General features: G+C 39.3%; 1 protein-coding gene across 2 annotated transcripts in view; it reads left to right on the top strand.

Moving 5' to 3' along the window:
* The window catches only part of GRM3 (glutamate metabotropic receptor 3), a 106,307-nt gene that overhangs the window by 1,358 nt on the left and 85,889 nt on the right, over positions 1–19,060 (top strand). The window contains exon 1 of one of the 2 annotated variants that reach the window (XM_030479883.1): positions 419–734. The exons of the other annotated variant lie outside the window; for it this stretch is intronic. The gene's annotated coding sequence lies outside the window, so the exon portion shown is untranslated. Of the gene's footprint in view, positions 1–418; positions 735–19,060 lie in introns of those variants that run through there. 2 annotated transcript variants of the gene reach the window in all.

The raw sequence follows: 19,060 nt of genomic DNA, 5'->3' as shown, positions 1-19,060 counted from the left end.
GGGTTCTGGATCCCGCACCCTGGTCCCTGCATCCCACATCCCTGTCCCTTCACCCTGCGCCTCGGATTCGTGCATCCCTGTCCTCACATCCCTGCATCTCGCATCCCAGTCCTTGCATCCCACACCCTGCAGCCTTGATCCCTGCATCCCGGGTCCCTGAAACCCGCACACCCCCCCTCCTGTGCTCCCGAAGAGATGCAGCCGCTGCCCGGGGTATTGCGGGTCGTGCACCAGGGAAAAAGTTGAGAGTGGCTGTTTCAAAGGCTTCCACACCTGCAGGGGGCAGGTGGGATGCAGAGGGACCCCCGTAGTCCTCAACTGTGGAGGGGGGGAACGGGCAGAAAGGGGCTGGCTCTCCCAGGGCAGAGCAGCTGTATCCAGATGTTGCCCAGCGGCTCCTGCTCCCGCAGAGGCAGGCTTCGGGGGCGAAGGGAGGAGATCATAAGCTTGCCACCCTATAGTCTTCCCTAAACTGGGGTGGAAAGTGCCGAGCCAGCAGCTGGGAGAGCCGTGCTGGGTACCCAGCTCATTTCCTTGGATCTGCTGCTGGGAGAGAGGTGGGGAGCATTAAAGAAACTGGAAGTGCTTTTGCTCCTCCTGAGGTATCTCCCCTGCAGGGACCTGGCTCACTACAAGATCCTAAAATTGGAAGGCTTCAAAAAGAAAGGAGAAATTAGCAGGGATGATAGAGCCAGTGTAAACTCTCCCTCATATATTCCTGTCTCTCTGTCCATGTGAGTATGCATCCAGCTGTATAGGTATACATGTGTGCTTCTAGAGTTGTTTGTGCCTATGTATGTGCCTATGTCCCTATGTATCTGGGTGTGTATGTGTGTATATCTACGCTCGTGTTTCCTTGGATGCATAAAGATGTATTACATGAATAGATTCATAGAAATGTGGGTTTATTTCTAGACAGTGTTTATCTAACTATGTAGACCTAGAGGTGTTTGGGTACATATTTTCACCCGTGTGTTTGTGTCAGGCACACATATCTGCTGAGATACACATGTGGGTGTGAGAAAGTGTATCTATGCCACTGTGTAAGTAGGATTTGGGGGGCTTTGCCCCCCAGGTTATTATAGTGTTTCCATGGATCATTTTGAGCATACATCCCTGTATTTCAGCAATCTTGATAAAAAAGAAGCAATTCTTGAAAAACTGAGCATCTTCCCAATACTGCATTGAACTGAACTAAGGATTTGCTGGTAGTTCATGAGTTCTTTGGCTTTTCCTTGGTTTATGCCACCTGCTGAAGATTATTTTAGTTCATTTTTTAAATAATTCATTCAGCTTTATAAAATCTCAGTCTGAAGACTGTGAAACAGAACAGCCTGGGACACAGACTGCTACCTATTTCAGCTTGCATAAGTATGTCTCACATTGATTAAATATGCAAGAAAACAATTTGAAAAGCACACAGCCCACCTGACCAAATCCATATTTTAGGAAAACGACTTTTTTCATTTTCTTCCACTACACCTAAATCATAACAACTCCTTCTGCCATTGTTTATGTTTATTAATGCAAATATTACAAGAAAACATAACTTCCCCAGTTACATTGGGGAAAATTGCACATTAAACTAATATATTTGTAACTAGGGTAATAGAAAAACCATACTTTTTAAATGCTCACTCTTTGAGTGAAATCAGTAACGTCCATGCAAATCCTGCTTAATAAACTGATGCCTTGTAGAGTGATGCAATCTAATTTGTCCTCTTCTAGAATATTTATTACTTCAATTTCGGTGGCTTTTTTGCTTGTTGCTTTTTTTTAAACAATGATGCCGTCCACTGCCTCTCTATTTCTGGAGTCCTGCTTTATATATAGAACATAAAACACTCTTCAAAGTAGGAAATCCACTAATTGCTTAACTGTTCTGTAATTTAAAAACAAACTAAATGGCATTGGTATCAAGTACATTAAACCAAGACTTTCATCCTGGAGCTGAGATGGTTTTCTAATCACTGTTGATGTTTGTCTGTGTTGTGTGTGCTGATGACCTACTTATAAGCTTCTACAAATAAAGTTTTTTAGGCAAATGTTGACACCTTGTCTAGGCGTAAGGTTCTAATTTTATCATTGAAAGAGTGAATCTAAAGCAAGATGCAGGGGTGAAGTATTTTTCTGGATTCACTTGATGTTTTTATACTTCAGTAAATTGTGACGAAGCTAAGTACTAAATCAGACTGCAAAGCCAAAACAAAAGAAATACATTAGAAGCAATGGTATCATTCAGCTCGGTGGTCTGCATTACATAAGTGGAGCTGAATTTGGAAATGAAGAAAGTGTAAGGAGATGTTCTGGTGTTTAAAGAAAAAGCTGTTTGGATGTTTTGTACAAACACAACACTCCTGTGGAAGTGTCCTACAGAATGTGAATTGTTCTGAAGTTTGCAGAGTCTCATACAAAATACTATGAGACCTGAATGACCTGGTTCTAATGTCAATTATGCTGGGGTCAAATTGTAATTTTACCTTTAAACCTGGTGGGCTAAATTCACTTACTGGTCTACAAGAATTCAGTAGTGTGTAAAAGTCTGGTTTAGCAGCGTGATTTAAGAATCCAGCCTAAAGCGTTTATGGGGTGTGAGAACCTCTCTATGAGGCTGTTGAACTTGACAACAGTGTCCTGCTGAAGGGACTTCACTCTCTCTTCAGTTTTTGAAAGCTGTTTCCAAAGCCCTGTAAAATGTTTATCAGGATTTCTGCTCCTTGTTTCTTCCAGCTTGTTCTACTCTGGTTATTGATCAGTTAGTATTAATTTTTCTGGTTGATATCATGCTAGGCATGCTATCATTTTCAGGTTGCCACAGAACAACACAGAGATGTTTGACACACCCCAGGGTCAGACAGCAGCACTGTGTGTGAATATGTCTAACTACAGTAAGCTACATAAGCTCTGATGAAGAAGATCATGTAATATTGACTGGGGTTTTTTGCTGCTTGTTGATATAAAACTGTCAGCTCATTTAAAGCTTAATCAAGAACTTAGTCCAGGTCAGAGAGTTAGAGAAGATTGTCTCCTTGCTCACTACTAGTGTGAAGAATAACATTCTGTTTGGGTGTCCCTGGGTGGGTTGTCTTTGCAGTGGAGGGATATCCACAGCCAACAAGAAGGGGTGACCAGAAGATTAGCCACCCTGCCCCAGCACCCAGCGCTGAATGTCCAGAGCACAAATGTGGTGGATCTGGGCTCCAAAGGTGGCAGGGAAGGAGCTGTGTTCTGTCTGCCTAAATCTCTACCTATGTCTGTTCCAGGCTATGAACCTAATAAGGCCAACTTTCACCATGATAACATAGCCCTAAACTGGCAGAAAAATCTAAGACACATTTCATCTTATAAAAATACAAATTGGCTCAAAATTCATGAGTTTATTTTAGTATTAGGTGTAAAATGCCAAAAAAAAAAAATAAAAGGAATTCCTCCTGGGCACAATGATGTCTGGGAACAGCCTCAGTACAATTGTCAGGTATTCCCACTGACACAAAAGCAGAGTTCATTGTTAGATGTGCTTTAACTATTACGGATTTGTGCAATTGGTTCCTTTTTCAGGTGAGCCCAGAATCCAGTGTGTGACATAAATGAATTTTCTGGCTTATCTATTGTCTATAGGGTTTTCTACATTTTATTTCAGAGATGTTCAGGTTTTCAAAAATACTGCAACGTATATGCTGTCTTGTTTCTAGCTGCCTTTCAACAGCAATGCAGCAGGTTTTCATAGGGGGTAAATCACTATGAACCTATTAAAGTCAAAAAGAAGAGAATTTACTAGAGCTATAGCAAATAACACAAAAAAAGGCTGTAGAACTATACTGTTTTTATCTCATATTGGCCCTCTCAAATACAAAATGATGTAGTTGGAACAATTATCGTGCTATTGTTCATAGCTATGCTGAGATTAGGGGAACATTTGTGTAGTTAGTAATTGTACTGCTTACATAGGAACATATGGACTCCTCATGTGAATCAATGGGTTGTCTCAAAAACCTAAGTAGCAGTGTAGCTGCTTTTCCAAACCTTCTAAGACCCAACTTATCCACATGAAAATGCATGGTCTTAGCCCCAATTGCTGAGGCAGCCTCCCTTTTGAGTGCTTTAAATTCTGGCGAGTGGCTTGACTTTGCTAGTACTGATGACCTTGACCTTGAAAGTCTCTTTCCCAGCACATACAAAGGAATACAGGGTGATGACCATGTATCTAAACCATATCAAATATGGAACAAGCAGGGTATTTATAGTGGGAATGATTGATGAACATTTAATGGGTGAAATGGGAACTGGGAGCAGTCTTTTGGTGGATGCTGTTAGACCTTGAAATTCTCCATTGGAAAAGGGAAGAGAGAAGAAAAAAGTTGTGAAGACAAAAAACGGTTGAGGAAAATAGATCTGTAGGAGACTAAATGGGGAAAATACAGTGAAAAAATAGCTTGATAGGAAAGGAAAGGAAAGAAAGAGCAGTGAAGGCACTCAGATGAGTAATCAGGCTGGGAAAGAAAAAGTAAATGGAATGGTAAGTCAGTTGTGGGATGAAGAGATTATAAAGTAGGTGAAGCTGGTGAAGAAGACACTCTCATTAAAGAGATTAGAAATTATCCTGTGATCCAACTAACAGGGCAAAAATATTGTAATGGAAGTGGTAACTGCAAAATTTAGACAGGCAGAGGACTGCATTCAGACATATTGACTGCAACAGAGATGTAGAAAACAGTGGGCTAGTAGAGAAAATGTCCTGAAGCTGATTTTTTTCCATGGTAGTTTGAGGTAATAAGAAAGATAAAAAAATAGGTGGAGAGGTGAAATGTAAAAGAATTTTGAAGTCTGTGGTGACCAAAAAGTCTTACTGGGTATCAGCACACAGTGAGCACACATCAACAAACCAAGCGTACCCTTGAGAAAAGGAGGGAGAGGAAACTTGCATGGGCTTCAGGTAAAATACAGAGACAGTGCAGTAGAACCAAAGAAGGCGCAAGCAGATTGATGCTTAGGGAATGCAGAGACTGTCAAATTCCACAGGAAAACCAAGCAATTGCACACAAGGGAGAACAAAGTCAAAAGCTCAGCGGGTGACCATAAAGTCAGCAAATTTATAGGTCAGAATCTATATTAGATGAATTGGTATGTTAAAAGGAAGGTATTTGTGGGAAGAATGATGAATATATTGTAGTATTACAGTACCCCTTAAGGAATAGGGTGCCTGAGAGGAGGGGTGCTGAGAAGGACAGGTAGATTATGCAAGTGAGAAGGAACAGGACTGCTCTTGAGAAAATGGGGGGTGCTTGAGGAGAGAACAAAGAGAAGAATAAAACAGGGAAGAAAAATGAAAGAGTTGGGACTGGGATTAAATCAGAAGAAAAGCACAGGCAAAGGCTGGAAGCAGGGACTGCCAAAAAAAGGAAAAGAAGAGCAGGGGTGGGTGGTATGGGGAAGTCACCTCCCACTGCTGTAGAGGAGGAGGTAGTGTCTGAGCTAGACATGAGAAAGGAGCTGAAGGGAACCTGAAAACTGTGAAAAACCTTGGTCTAGAAGATGGTGTACTGGTGGAAAACAGAGCAAAGATAAAAGGTGCAGGATGAAGTGGTTGAGTGCACCTTCAGCTGCAAAATATAGTAAGACTCATACGTTAGCTTCCATTCCCATGAAAAGCTCCACTAACAAGTCCACACTCAAATTAGGGACAATTTTTGTGTTACCTGAATGCTGCCTCTGGAGAGGTTAACATAACCGTATAACTGAATGATCTGGGGCTCTGCAAAGCCTCAGCCTCTCTGGTTTGTGGTGGCTAGCCCCTAAAAGCACGTGTTGTTAGGCTGAGATACTACCTTGCAGTCTGCGAAGGAGGATGCTGCAGGCAATTTACAGAGTCTGAGAACTTGGCAGTACTGGGACTCTTCTCCAGAATTAGCCCTGTGAAGAGTCTGGCTGAGATAAGTGGCCAACAAGGGGCTGCCTAATTGTATAGTGCAACTCTGTAAACCTCTTCCAGCAAAACTAGCATGTCAGATGCCAAATCTAGCACTCAGGGACACTAGAGGTTTGCAACAGTCATTGTACACTGTGTACTCAAACCAACGGCCACTACAGCCATTTAAGAAGTATAGGATGTGACACCATTTGAAAATGGTTTGAAAATCTCACATAACATTGTTTCATCCCTAAATTACTAAAATTTATCCCTAAATTTATTCCTAAAATTTTTCATCTCTAAAAATCCCTTAATATTGCTTCATCGGTGGTGTGGCTTTCTGCTCCACAGACATGTAACAGTACAGCTGAGATGGTGCAGGAGTTGTCAGGAAACCCCAGTCCTCTGCTGTGGGAATAAAGGGATCCTGTGAGCTAGGTACACTCCTCCCTGGTGAGGAATGCAGCTAGTGTGTTTATTGAAAGGCTCCTAGATCATTCTTGTCCTTGTCGACCTTGGCTATCTTGTGTAGGGTACACATAGCAGTTCTTCACCATTTTAATGTACAGATCAGCATCAGGATGGTTGGGGTATATATATCTTACATATATATATTTGATATATCTATATATTTTATATAAAGTAGCTGTGATTAAGGCTCCTTAGATCCCATACCCATGCCAGTTTGCATGTGCCATACCTTCCTGATGGGAGACTTGCAACTGTGCTTGAGTGAACATTTCTACATGTATGTTCTATAGGAGATCTTTTGGCTAAGCTGCTTTTAAATCTGATTCTTAATGCCTAGTATATTCTGTATTATTTTATAACCATTATATATTTATATTGTTATTAATTTCATTCACAGTGGTTGCATCATCCAGTGAAAAAATTATTAGGAAAGCATGAGAAGACATTGTTCTGCTGCTGTTTGAAAATATCACATTACATTTGTGATGCATAGCAGAAATTGGCTGCCCTGCTTTTAGAATCACATAGCCAGAAATCTGATAAAAATCACGAAGTAAATTTGGGGCATGTTTCCAGAATTCATAGAATGATGTTGCGGTGGTTTTTTTCCCCCACTTCTGTGTATGTTTATGAGAAGAGAAAACAGATAAACAGAAAACAGGATGGAGGCAAAGAGAAAGATAAAGATATTGTGCAGCAAGAAATGTAGAGTTCAGTTCTGAAAGGTTAAAACAGTTAGTTTGGATCAGCTCACATGGCTAAGAAATGTCTAAAATCATATTTATCTACAAGAATATTTTAAAATTGATATTTTATGCAAAAATACAATTGATTTTAGCATGATGAGGGAATTTTTAAAAAGCCTCATTACAGTTTTTGGTGACATCATGTATTTATTTGACTGTTGAGTGTCACCAGCTGAGAATATGGCCAGAGACTTTTTGGCTTTTTATCACATATTTTTAACAGCATTTTGCTAATATTTGGTCAGTCAGAAAGACATCTTCACTTTATGTCAACTGACACCTAATTTGGTTCCATTATAAAAGATTCCAGATGTTTCAGTATACAACAGACGAAAGATCTTGATTTCAACTTATAACAGATGTACTTTACCAGTATTTAACTCTGCCTTGTAAAAAGCAGGGGAAAAAACACCCACATGGAACATCAGTGAAGTAATACTGGATCAAACTTTAGCAAAATTGTGTGAAAAGGATACCTTACAATGCTTGTCTGCACAGCACATTATTTGCATAGTCAGTAATGAGGGTCTGTTTTTCCTCATTATGGAATACTTGTCCACAAAATGATATAGCAGAATGACATCTTACTAAAAAAATAAGAAGTATATATATAAATAACTTTTTACTAGAGAAATTAAAAAAATTATAGGAGTCTTCTTAGCATTTTTTTTCCAAACGTTATAAGAACACACTAATGTACACTTGTCAAATCCACTTTGCAACTGTTTTCAGTGTATTCTGTTGGGATCTCTTAATTGTGTTTTCTCACTTTCTTCTTTGGAACCAGCAGTGCTGTAGAGAAGCTCTGACAATAACAGACAATGAGATCGACAGACAGTGGATTTTCTTAACGAAGTGCAATCCCGTCCTACATGAGACTCATGCACCAGGTTGAGTTATTGGGCCAATCTTTGCTCTCAAATGTTGAGAACAGTGTAGGAATGGTCTGTGTAGGATTGGTAGATCAACATTGAAGTCTGTTTCAGCCAAATACTCAGAAACCATCCAGCACATGCTTCTTTATCTTATGATTATTACAGGATACATTTACCTTGAAAAAGAACTTTTTCTTCATAACCGAGAAATAAGCTGCCTGCCTCAGGTTCTTGAAAGCAGAACAAAAACGACCGCTGTTCTAGCAAAAGCAACATGCAGTCCTTGCCCTTTTTCATCCATTCACTTGTCAATGCAGCTGTCAATAAGGATGTATTTGCATATGGCTAATCCCACAGTTGATTCATTAAGATGATTTTATGAGTGAAAAGGGAAGATGACCTAATGGGGTAGCTCCAGGAATACAAATAAAATGAGATAACTATCAGAGAATAATAATTTTGCTTTCTGAAGTGGGCTTTAAATCTCCAAGAAGAGAATAGCTCTGCTTAAAACAACCTTTTCCTCTTCACTCAGAAGTGATCTCCAATTAATTGTACAGTTTAGCTGAACTTTGCTTCCCTTGGTATCCTAGGAGAAAAGCTCTGACAGACTGAGAATTTTAACTTGTTTGTAATGTAAACTGAGTATACTCGTGGTGGTTTTTAACACTCCAGAAACTGTTTGGGAGGAAAAAGAAATAACTAACAAAGCTTTGATCCTCTAAGCAAACAAAGAGGGGAGAAGGAGGTTAAAAGAACTGTCATTTGTGAAAGGCAGAGAAGGAAAATGTGGGAAAAGTGTCTTTATTTTAACAGTTTCCAATACTGTTTGAATGTCTATTGGAAATATCACACACTTCAACAGCTTTATAGTCACTCTGGTGAATAGGGAAAGATGGATTTCTTTTTATTGCTTCATTGACATTTTTGAGATTTCTAAGGACTTTGAAATTCTCAGTGATATCAGTCAATCTGACCAAGATTTTCCCAGAAGATATCCAGGACAAAGCTTAGAGATTAATGCTAATACCTTGACTATCAAGCTCAGATAAACATATTCCTAGTGACTTCATTCAGTATGAAGGAAGCAGGAAAAGAGAATCTAGTCCGGAAGTAATGCCAGCTCCTGGGAGCTGGGAGATGACTTGAAGCCCAGGTTTCTTGGCCAAAGAGTGAAGTGTGAATTGAAGAATCCAGTTGTAGCAGCAGGGAGTGGTGTGACCCAGCAATATCCGATTACCTGTTTATCTGGGGGAGATGTTCCTCCTACCTGAAAAGTCACTGATGTAGGTATTTTGGCCAGTAGGTAAGAAGGTGAAGTCAAGACTCCATATACTCCTTTCAATCTGCCTGCTTATTCCACATGCACCGATATTAAGGAAGGAAGCACACAAATAGCTCCATTTAGACCTGGATACCTTAATCAATGTCCAGGGAGTGGCTGCAGAGAATAATAGAGTTTCTTAGTCCCTGTGATTTCCTGGCAAGGGCGTAAAGTTCCAATTAGAACTTATCCTGAACGGGTGCAGTATCCATTAGGATAGAAATGGATAGAAAGAGGCCTTTTTTATGTAAGCTTCTTCATTTTCAAAGATTGTAGACAACATATCCTGAACACAGCATGTAGAGTTCCACGGAAAATGACACCAGTAAGGACTTCACCTGATACATGTCTTCCTCCAAAGCCAACATAAACTATTTCTAAGTCTTTATTACCTGATACTTGTTGAATGATTCCCTTAAAATCTACAGCAACAGAGATTTCACAACCTCCTGCAACAGCACATTCCTGTGCTTCACTGTTCTTATGGACAGGTCTCCAAAAGTTTAACTAACTCCCACTTTTTGCAACCAAACCTTTCACTCTTGTCCTCTCTGCTATGGAAATTAAAAGCGATTTAGTATTTTCCTTTCCATTCCATCCTTTTATATAGCAAAGGGATTAGATTTTGGTTTTTTTAATGCTCATTTATGTGATGTTCCACTCAGTCATCTCCTCTTGACTCAATAACATAACTGTTTTTCTTTCAGCCGTGTGCTTTTTTTAGAATCTTGTTATTCCTGCTGTTTTCTTTTGGACCTTCTCCAGTTGTCCATTTGGACCTGTATCCAAAAGATGAGTACAATTGATGAATGGATTGACTTCCCTTGTCTTGAATACAACAGTCCTCAAAGAAATCCTCTGTGCTATTTCTTTGTTCTATGTTCCTAGCCTCACTCCAGCTAGCGTTTTGCCCAAAGAGCCCTCACAGAACCATAGGAATGTGCTTGTCCTGTCACCTTCTAATTTGCTACATTTTTTCTTGGCTGCTTCTGGTCATTTCTAGTTTGTAAACACATACAACTCTGACCAAACTATTGTCACATCCACATTAACATTTTAGAAGAAAATTTCTTAGGTAGTTTGAAGAACCTGTTGCTTTGTCTTTGCCAGAGGGATCTGCATGTGTGATGTCTTCTGTTGGTTCAATCATTACTACACAGAGGGATGCACTGCTGCACTGCCTGGCATATATCATGTTTAGGATCTCACACATTTAGCATATTTACCATGAAGTAACTACCATGATCCCTAACTTCAGCTAGCATCCTAATTGTCCACAAGTTAAAGAAAATCTCAATGGAAGCATCAGTAAAAGGGAATCCTCCGGACTAACTCCAAGCATAAAATATGCCAGTGAATGCTGCAGAGCTGAGTGATGGATACAAATATGGGATGGGTATTCGTTTGGGTATTCCAGATAGAGGCCCATGAAAAGGCAAAAGCTGCTCATGCTTTCAGGATCATAACTGTAGAGCAATGCTTCACGAAGTCTCAAATGAGAAGTTCGACTTTGCTGCTGGCAAACCCACGCAGAGTTCATCTATATTAAGCCTGATGAATGTGGCATTAGGCAAGAATCCAGAACTCCATGCCCCCTAGACACACTTTCTGCCTCTCTTGTTTAATTTCTCTTCTTTTATTAAGACTCAAACTTTTCCCTGACCAGCTTAGAACATATCCCAAACTGACTGGGACATGGATAATGTCAGAGGGGTCCTAATGAGCTGCCACAGGTACTTGCCCTAAAAGCTCCTTAGAGAACCCTTTGCAGCTGTTAGTTTCATGCATATGAGAGTAGTAGCTACTACCAAAAAAAGGAAAGCCTCATAAAGGAAAAAAAAAATAAAAAGCATTCACTCAACTATCTGTAGCAATTCATGGAGCATCTTAATATTGCAATAAAAAAAGTACCCTCTAGCTTTCAAACTAATCAACGTGATGCTTTAATGTAGCTCAGTAAATTAAAACATATCCAGTCCAACTCATTAGTTCCTGACCATTAACTTCCAAGCCTTGAATTCTCACTGAACAGGTAAGCAGCTACTTTGAAGGTTTAACTGGTGTGACTCTACCAGAGTACAAGCCACCATTGCACATGAGTAGTTCCTTTCCTCCACCCTCTATCTGACTTGGTTATGCTGGGACTGCTAAATAAACACTACTTGGATGGGAAGAGGAAGGTTGGTGTCCATGGGAGAGAGAACTTTATTATAGTCTGGAATAGAAAGACACAGGGGGGCACATTAGACAACCAGTAGGATGCAGCTTGATGCTTTTTTCCTCCACTGGTAATACACGCATCCAGCATTTAGCAATCATAAATACTCATCTGACATGTTGTCTCTTGAACCTAGATCATGATAAGTAAGTTGAGTACATAAGATATGTTGTTTCATCACAGCCAGCAGAGCCTAGTATTGTAATGCCTTATTAGATAGTCAACAGTGTGTTCCCAAGGCCTTAAACAACATCTTCCATGTAAAGAGTCATCTATATTTAATCAACAGGAGTCATATCATTCCTATTTTAGAGTGCTGCAAGTTTTTTGCAACACTTTTTTAAAGTACCAAGTAATATGTGCTCTAGCATGTCTCATTTTTTGTCCATTCCAATTTATAACATGGTTTCCATGCCAATTATTAAAATGTAAAACAAATATAAGTAGTTTCAAAAACAAAAGCACATTTGAAATCTTGTTTATCTTCAGACAGTAAAAGCCTCAAAAATGAATGGATCGAGGGGGATTAAAGACTAGGCTAATTGTTTATTAAGCAACCTAAGACCGATTAAGTGTGCTAATCCATTCAGTATTTTTTCTATTTGTTTCCATTATTATCCCTGCCAAAATTCTTTTGCATGCATTACTTCACCTATGTTTATTTATTAATAAAGGAATTCACTTGAAATGCAGGTCTTAAATCTTAAAGTCCTTTCCCAAGGAAAACTTCCATGACAGCAATAGCAGGACCTCAAGATGTGACTGCAACTCTTTGTACTGCTCTTTTCTTAAAATAAGATGTAATCTCTTTCAGTAAGATTAATGTGAATACATTCTCAATGTGTATCGATTCCAGATACTCTCCATGTTTAATTAAGACATATTATTCTGCAAAATTTTGCATAGTTCTATGTAATGTCCTATGAAAGTGATTCTTATTGTACCTGACCCAAAAGAATTGTTCTAAAATTGATTACTGATGGCTGACTACTATTATGTATTAATTTTTACATTATTTTGATGTGTAATTGACTATCTGTTTGCCAGATAAGTAGAGGATGAAGAGTTATTGATAGCTAACTCGATTATCACATCTTCCAAGTTCCAGAAAGCAATGTGGTTTTTTTTCAGATCAGCTACACTTAAATATTGGCAGTTTATGGCCTCCAAAAACAGAAAGTAGGCTCACCATACAATTATTCACATAGGTATTACCATAAAAATGAGCAACAGGCCAGGTAGCAGTTCAACAGAAATGGATCTAAGGCTAAAGAAGGTCAGAAGCAGGGCATGACTCAACATCATGGTATCATATTGTTGTGAAAAGGGGAAATTTCCTACTGGAATTAATAAATAGGAATATTGTCTGAAAGTATAGAACGTAAACATTATTCTCTACCCAACACTGACAGGGACACCTTTGGACTATGGTGCCCACTTTCAAGAATTATGTTTTAAGAAGAAAGACAGAGACAGAGTCCAGAGAATATCAACAAGAAGAATTAAAGGTGTGAAAAAATAGATTTATCACAGGTAAGTAACAGGCTTAAATTGTCACACAGAAGACTAGGCCTCAGGAAGAGCTTTTAATGGTGAAGCAACAGGATAAACTTCCTGGGAAGTCCAGGAACTTCCTATCACCAGAAGTGTTTAAAAACAAGCTAGCCAAGACATGAATTAAGTAGGACATAAGTAAAGCTGATCCTGATTTGGATAATAGCAAAGGAAGATCAAGATCTTTCAGGGTCCCTTCTAACCCTCTTCTTCTTGAAGTGACCTGAACACCACTCAAAGTTCCTACCCCAACATAGTACTCTGTATTGCAAACATCTACCTTTCCAGGAGGCAGACTAGACATCTGCCAGCAAAGCAGTGCTTCCACTCTTCCCTTTTGAAGCAGAGGCAGTAAAAGCAGAGAGCAGCATGATTCTCTTGGGGAAGGGGGAAAAATGGACAAATTTCAGGAGCAAACAAGGTTGTCCTGCAAGAGAGAAGTAAGCTCTGCCATGCAAAGGCAGGCAATGTGTGTATGCAGGGAGATAACACACAAGTCTCTGCTTAATTCACACACAGACTCATTACAAGTGCCTATTCAGTTTCTGCTCTACTCTAGGAGCAGCAGCACAGTGTATCATCTTTAATACAGACAGCAATATAGTCTGTCATGTAAAAACTATTATAATAGTCTCACCTTTTACTGCACGGACTGTGCAGAAGTGTGTGTCTACAAAAACCAACATTAAGTGAGCTCTAATATTAGGTCAACAGAGAAACAAGACAGTAAGGAACAGCACGATTTGCACTGTCAGCTTCAGAGTCTACTCTGCATGTTCATAAGCTTTTATCCCTCATGTGTAGGCAATACACTATATAAGGTTATAAAGTAATGTATGGATTTTGAATATTTACATAAGGAAATGAATGCAGTAAATCTGTCGACATCGTCAATGCAGAACTACTGTAACTCTAATGTTTTCTGCACTGCAGTGATGATTATGAAACTAGTAGGTATTTTATGTTACTAACTCAAGGCATCATCTTTAACAAATAGCCATAAAACACTGGCGAAAGCATAAACTGCAGAAACATGAGTAGGAAATTTCTTCCCTATGTTCCTATATGTTCCCTATCATAGACAAATTTTTACTATCGTTACCCAGTAATTATTTAATCAAAAAGCACACTTAAGGAAAATTTAAAATAACTGGGAGATTTCAGTAGTTAGAAATAGAGGCCCAATCTTCACGTTAATTACTAAAGCAGGGTTAGACTATATGTTAATAAAATTGTGAGACAGTATTGAAATTCAAATAATTCCTTGGAGATTTTATGGCTGATACAAAATGCAAAAAAAATTCAGAAAGAAGATTTTTCAAAATTAATAACCTTCTTAGAGAGAGAAAATTGTCATATTCTAAAAGGACATTATGTTTTGTAGTGACTTTGTGAAAAAAAATGTATTATTCATAGCATTGATAGAAAAGATATTTAGCCTAAATCATACTCTTTTTTTACCCTGAGATTTTTGCCCATTCAGAAATTACTATGTCTTTCACCATTCAAAACCCCTCTGCACTGACCCTGGAGAATACTGAAATATTCCTTTTATCCATCCTAAATCAGGCGAACAATAAAAAGGTATCAATTTTTCATACAGTATAAATAGTTCACGAACATCTAAAAATTTAATTCAAGATTCAGTGGGTCAAATCCTAGGCTGTGATAAATCAGGAGTAAAGTCATCGGAGCTGCTCTATGTTACACCAATGCTGTTCAATTTGTCAGGTGTACTGCACTTCAATCATTTAACGGCTTCAAGAGATCAATAAGATCTGCAGCTTCAGATTTTCAAATGTCAGCCCGCTTCCTTCCCATAGCTTTACTCAAGCAGCAGAGAGGACTTTCCAGCAAAATCCTTGCATTGCAGTAAGGTGTTACCTTCAGGCATTCTCACTAGCCTCTCTAATTGAGACTGGACGCTGCAACAGTGGGAAGCTGCTGAGGAGATGATGGCATGAGAACATGAGTCATGAACATGCTATCCCATTCCCCCAACGAGTGTAAATCGGTGCAACTGCACTGTTACAAGCTCCAAGGACAGAGACAGCTTGTAGGAAATATGAGGGTTATGCAACATAAATAAGGCCGGAAGAGACATTTCAGTCTATCTCCTGCCCCAAAGAAGAGTCAAACTTATTGTGTCACTTCTGAAAAAAAGATTATTTTTTTCTTGAAAACTTCTGGTGGTGGAGAATCCACAACTTTCCCAGGCAGCATATCCTTTAGGATAAGAACATTTTGCCTAGCATCTAGCCTACACATTTATTTGTGCAGTTTAAATCAATTTCTGCTTTGGCTAATGATTGCAGCCAAAGTCATCCTTTCATCTTAATTTACCACCTCCTGAACTTGATGCAGCTTTGCTTACAATCTGGTCTGGCCACATCTATGATGAACCTGAGACCGCTGATGGGATCTGGAAAAGTGTCTCAAGCCAGTCTGTCTATGATTTCTCTAGTTTTCTGAAACTGGCTCACTTCTTGGTTTGAGACAGTGTTGAGCCTGGTGAACTGGTTGTCAAGCCATGAAAGACTGCAAGTAATGCTTGTGGAACAACCACAGTCCTAAGGTTGTGGTTTTTAATTTGTCACCTATTACAGGGGCATTCTGGTTTTAGCACAAGAAATAGAAACCAAGACAGGTTTTAGACTGTTTCTGAAGCACAATCTCATCAGTGGGATAATGCTTCCTTCCTAAGTTGTAGCACCAAATAATCTGATGCTCCATAGTGAGATGAAAAAACAGCCCATCCATCATATTTTTTCTTAAATGGCATTGAGTTCTTGCTGCATGATGGTTCCAACTAATGATTAGCATGATTCACTGTTATCTCTAATGCTTATTAGAGAAAATATGTAGATTATATTAAAGGACTCTATGTTTGGCGAAGAAAATAATATTGATTTAAAAAGAAAATAGAGTGTAAGTAAAAGAAAGAGCCATTGCTGGTGAAAAAGGGCTGATGAAAAAGGTATTGAGAATGGCAGAAATATCTATTTTTCTCTGATGATTTTTTCTCTATCATTGGACTACCGTGCTGTGATCATTAAAATCTCCCAGACTGACTCAGATGGTTTGATACTCACTGTGCTTCCTAAGTTGATTATTGAAAAGAAAACAAATCAGTTCAAAACATTTCCTAAGTAAACAGCTACTGGTAACACTTCATCCTTGGTCACTGTTCTCCACCAGGGCTTAGTCTTCTCTACTTGGAGGCAGCAGCCTTGGCTAAACCTCAAGCTTATGGGTATTTCTTCACCAAGGAGATTCACTACGGTGTTTTCCTGGCCTCATGGTCAGCCTCCACTTGGTGCCAGAGATAGCTCACTTCCCTTCTGAGAAGGAAGGAAGGAGCTTTGTGCTGTCAGGCAGCCAGAGATATGTACAGACTTTTCCATGCCTGTTGCCCTCATTACAGAGTGCCAGCCATACTCTAGGGCCTGAAGCTCTTCCTCCAATCTTCCTATTCCACTGCAGGCACACAGCTAATGATATCCTTCAGGATGCTTCTAAGCCACTTTCCTCCCTGAAATTTTCTAAGAGCCTCCAGACTATGGACAGATTGTTTATCGAGTTCTTTTCTGCCTCCTGCATCTTCAGGAGCTGATCCTCTCTAGTTTCCAACACCCATGTGATTTTTTCAGAGTGACAGCAGAGAAGAATACCTGAAATTACAAAACAGGCTTATTTTCTCAGCTCAGACACATTCCTCTGGAGTAAAACTACAACGCGCTGGAGGATCTTTGGGCCTTTGGATGATCTGGATCTGTGCCTGGCACGTAGGCAGTTGTGTCCTCGCTCTTGCCCCGAAGTCTCACGCTGTCTGCAGAGCTGGGAACCTTGTGCCCTGAGCCCTTAGGGTCATGTGTGACTCCAGCCCAACCAAGTGTGTGGAGAACAACTCTAAAGGCTTGGTTGATTGCACAACTATGTTAATTATTTTGCCTTTAGGTCTGAACTTCATATCATTTAGTCTCCCTGCAAACTCCTTGCAGTTAACCAAATAGTTGCATTTCATCTCAGACATTTCAGACCTACATCACATAAAACCTTTTTCTAAGGAAGCAGGTAGTCCTTTCCTCTTCAAATCAAATATATGTATTTACATTGCATCTTTCTGCATATGACTAACAGGGAAGGTAGTATTTAATTTGCCTCACATTTTTTTCATTAAAACCAACACTGTCTTGATTCCCACTTAAATGGCTGGAAGAACAAGAAGTCTCTCTCCACTGCCCCTTCTATGAGATAACCTCCCTTTCACCAGGTCAGAAGGAGCTTGGGGACTTCGAGGGGGAGGGAAAGAGAGTATCTGTAGTGAACTGTTGCACTTTTCACAACTTCTTTCACTACCCAGGAATTAGGACTTCTTTTGGTCATTTCACTCCACAACCTGATTCTTTGCTCAAATCAAGGAAAAGAAACATCTAAGAGTAGGGTTTATCTCAGCAGACATCACATAAAGACAGACATAGCCACAGTGTGGAGGTCTGCATCTTTGGAAAATCATATTTCATGATAAAAGGAATTAGACTTTTAAGGAGTGATTCAACTGACCTCTTTTAGACGTCTATTATAGGAGAAAAGGAATCATGTCCAACAAATGTTTTGGGGTTCTTTTTGCTATAAACTGAATGTAAAGGGACTTTTGAATAACTAGATCACATGTAGGAACATACAATCTGGTTGTTTGGTTAAAAGAATCTAATCTAAATGTCTAGGGTAGGACTCCAGTAGACCAGGCTTGGTTTTATTCATGTTTAGAATCATAGAACCATAGAATCAACTAAGTTGGAAAAGAACTTTAAGATCATAAAGTCCAAACATTACCCCAGCACTGCCAAGACCGCCACTAGACCATATCACCGAGGGCCTAGTCATAATTTTAGTCAGAGCCTGCTCTGTGACTGACCACAAACAAAATGCTATGTCAGCAAGAGAGGAAAACCTGGTTGCTGCTGGTTTTAATCTGGTCTTTGCCAGGTTGCCTTCCCTCATTTATTTCTTCTAGAGTCAGCTCTGCATCTCTTCTGAAAAGGAAATCTCCCTGCAACACAAGATCCTCAGTAAGAGGAAGGCAAAATATATGTGAGACCCTAAGATACCATCTTCATTATTTGGAGAGAAGTTTATCTTGCAAAGGGAATTTTTTATCCCAGAATTCAGAGTTTGCCTTTCCACTGAGATTTAACATTTTTACCACATGCAAAAACAACAATTTACTTATGCTGATGGGCATTTTTTTGCCCTCTGGAACTTTAAGAGATGCCAAGTATTTTTAAAAAACTTGTCATTAAAGGACATTACCAAAAGGATCACTCTATATATGCATTGTTCTACCTATGCTTCCCTGAGTGTACACTGATGACCTCTGTCAGAGACTGACAAACATGGGCTACAAAGGCCTCTGTTTTAACCCAGTCCAAAGGTTCTTAAGTTCTTAGTGCTAAACTGTTAGACTTCTAGTGGAATTAATACAGGGAAGTCCTTTTGTTTGCTTTATATGAGAGACCAAGCCAGAAGGTCATTATGGCCCCTGTGACTTTAAAGACAGTAGACATGAATTAGCTATTCATAATCATCAGGGATGCCAAATTAAAACTGTGCTAAAGTGAGGAAAAAATATTCTTAGAAAACCCCTCAAACATTCAAGTCTAGGCTCACTGTTCATCTTGATCTTGTTGATTTGAAAGATTTGCATTTCAGACCTTTCTGAAAATATTAAGTTACTCATCCAATCACCTCAGAATGTCAACATTGGTCCAATATTAAAGTATTCAAATATGCAAACTCTTCTCAGTTTACATACCATGCATATGTGATAACTTTCATCTTGGTTATAATAAGGACTGAACCAACAATTTTCTAAGCCAAAAACTTAACATTCTTTAACTACAACACTGCTTTCTGTTCATAAAGCTGAATTAGGCTCAGAGCTTCTGTGGTTTGAGTGTGGAG

The sequence above is a fragment of the Strigops habroptila genome, chromosome 3 (genome assembly GCF_004027225.2).
Source record: "Strigops habroptila isolate Jane chromosome 3, bStrHab1.2.pri, whole genome shotgun sequence".
Taxonomy (NCBI): domain Eukaryota; kingdom Metazoa; phylum Chordata; class Aves; order Psittaciformes; family Psittacidae; genus Strigops; species Strigops habroptila.
The sequence above is the reverse complement of the archived record's forward strand: the minus strand, read 5'-3'. Positions and strand labels throughout refer to the sequence as shown.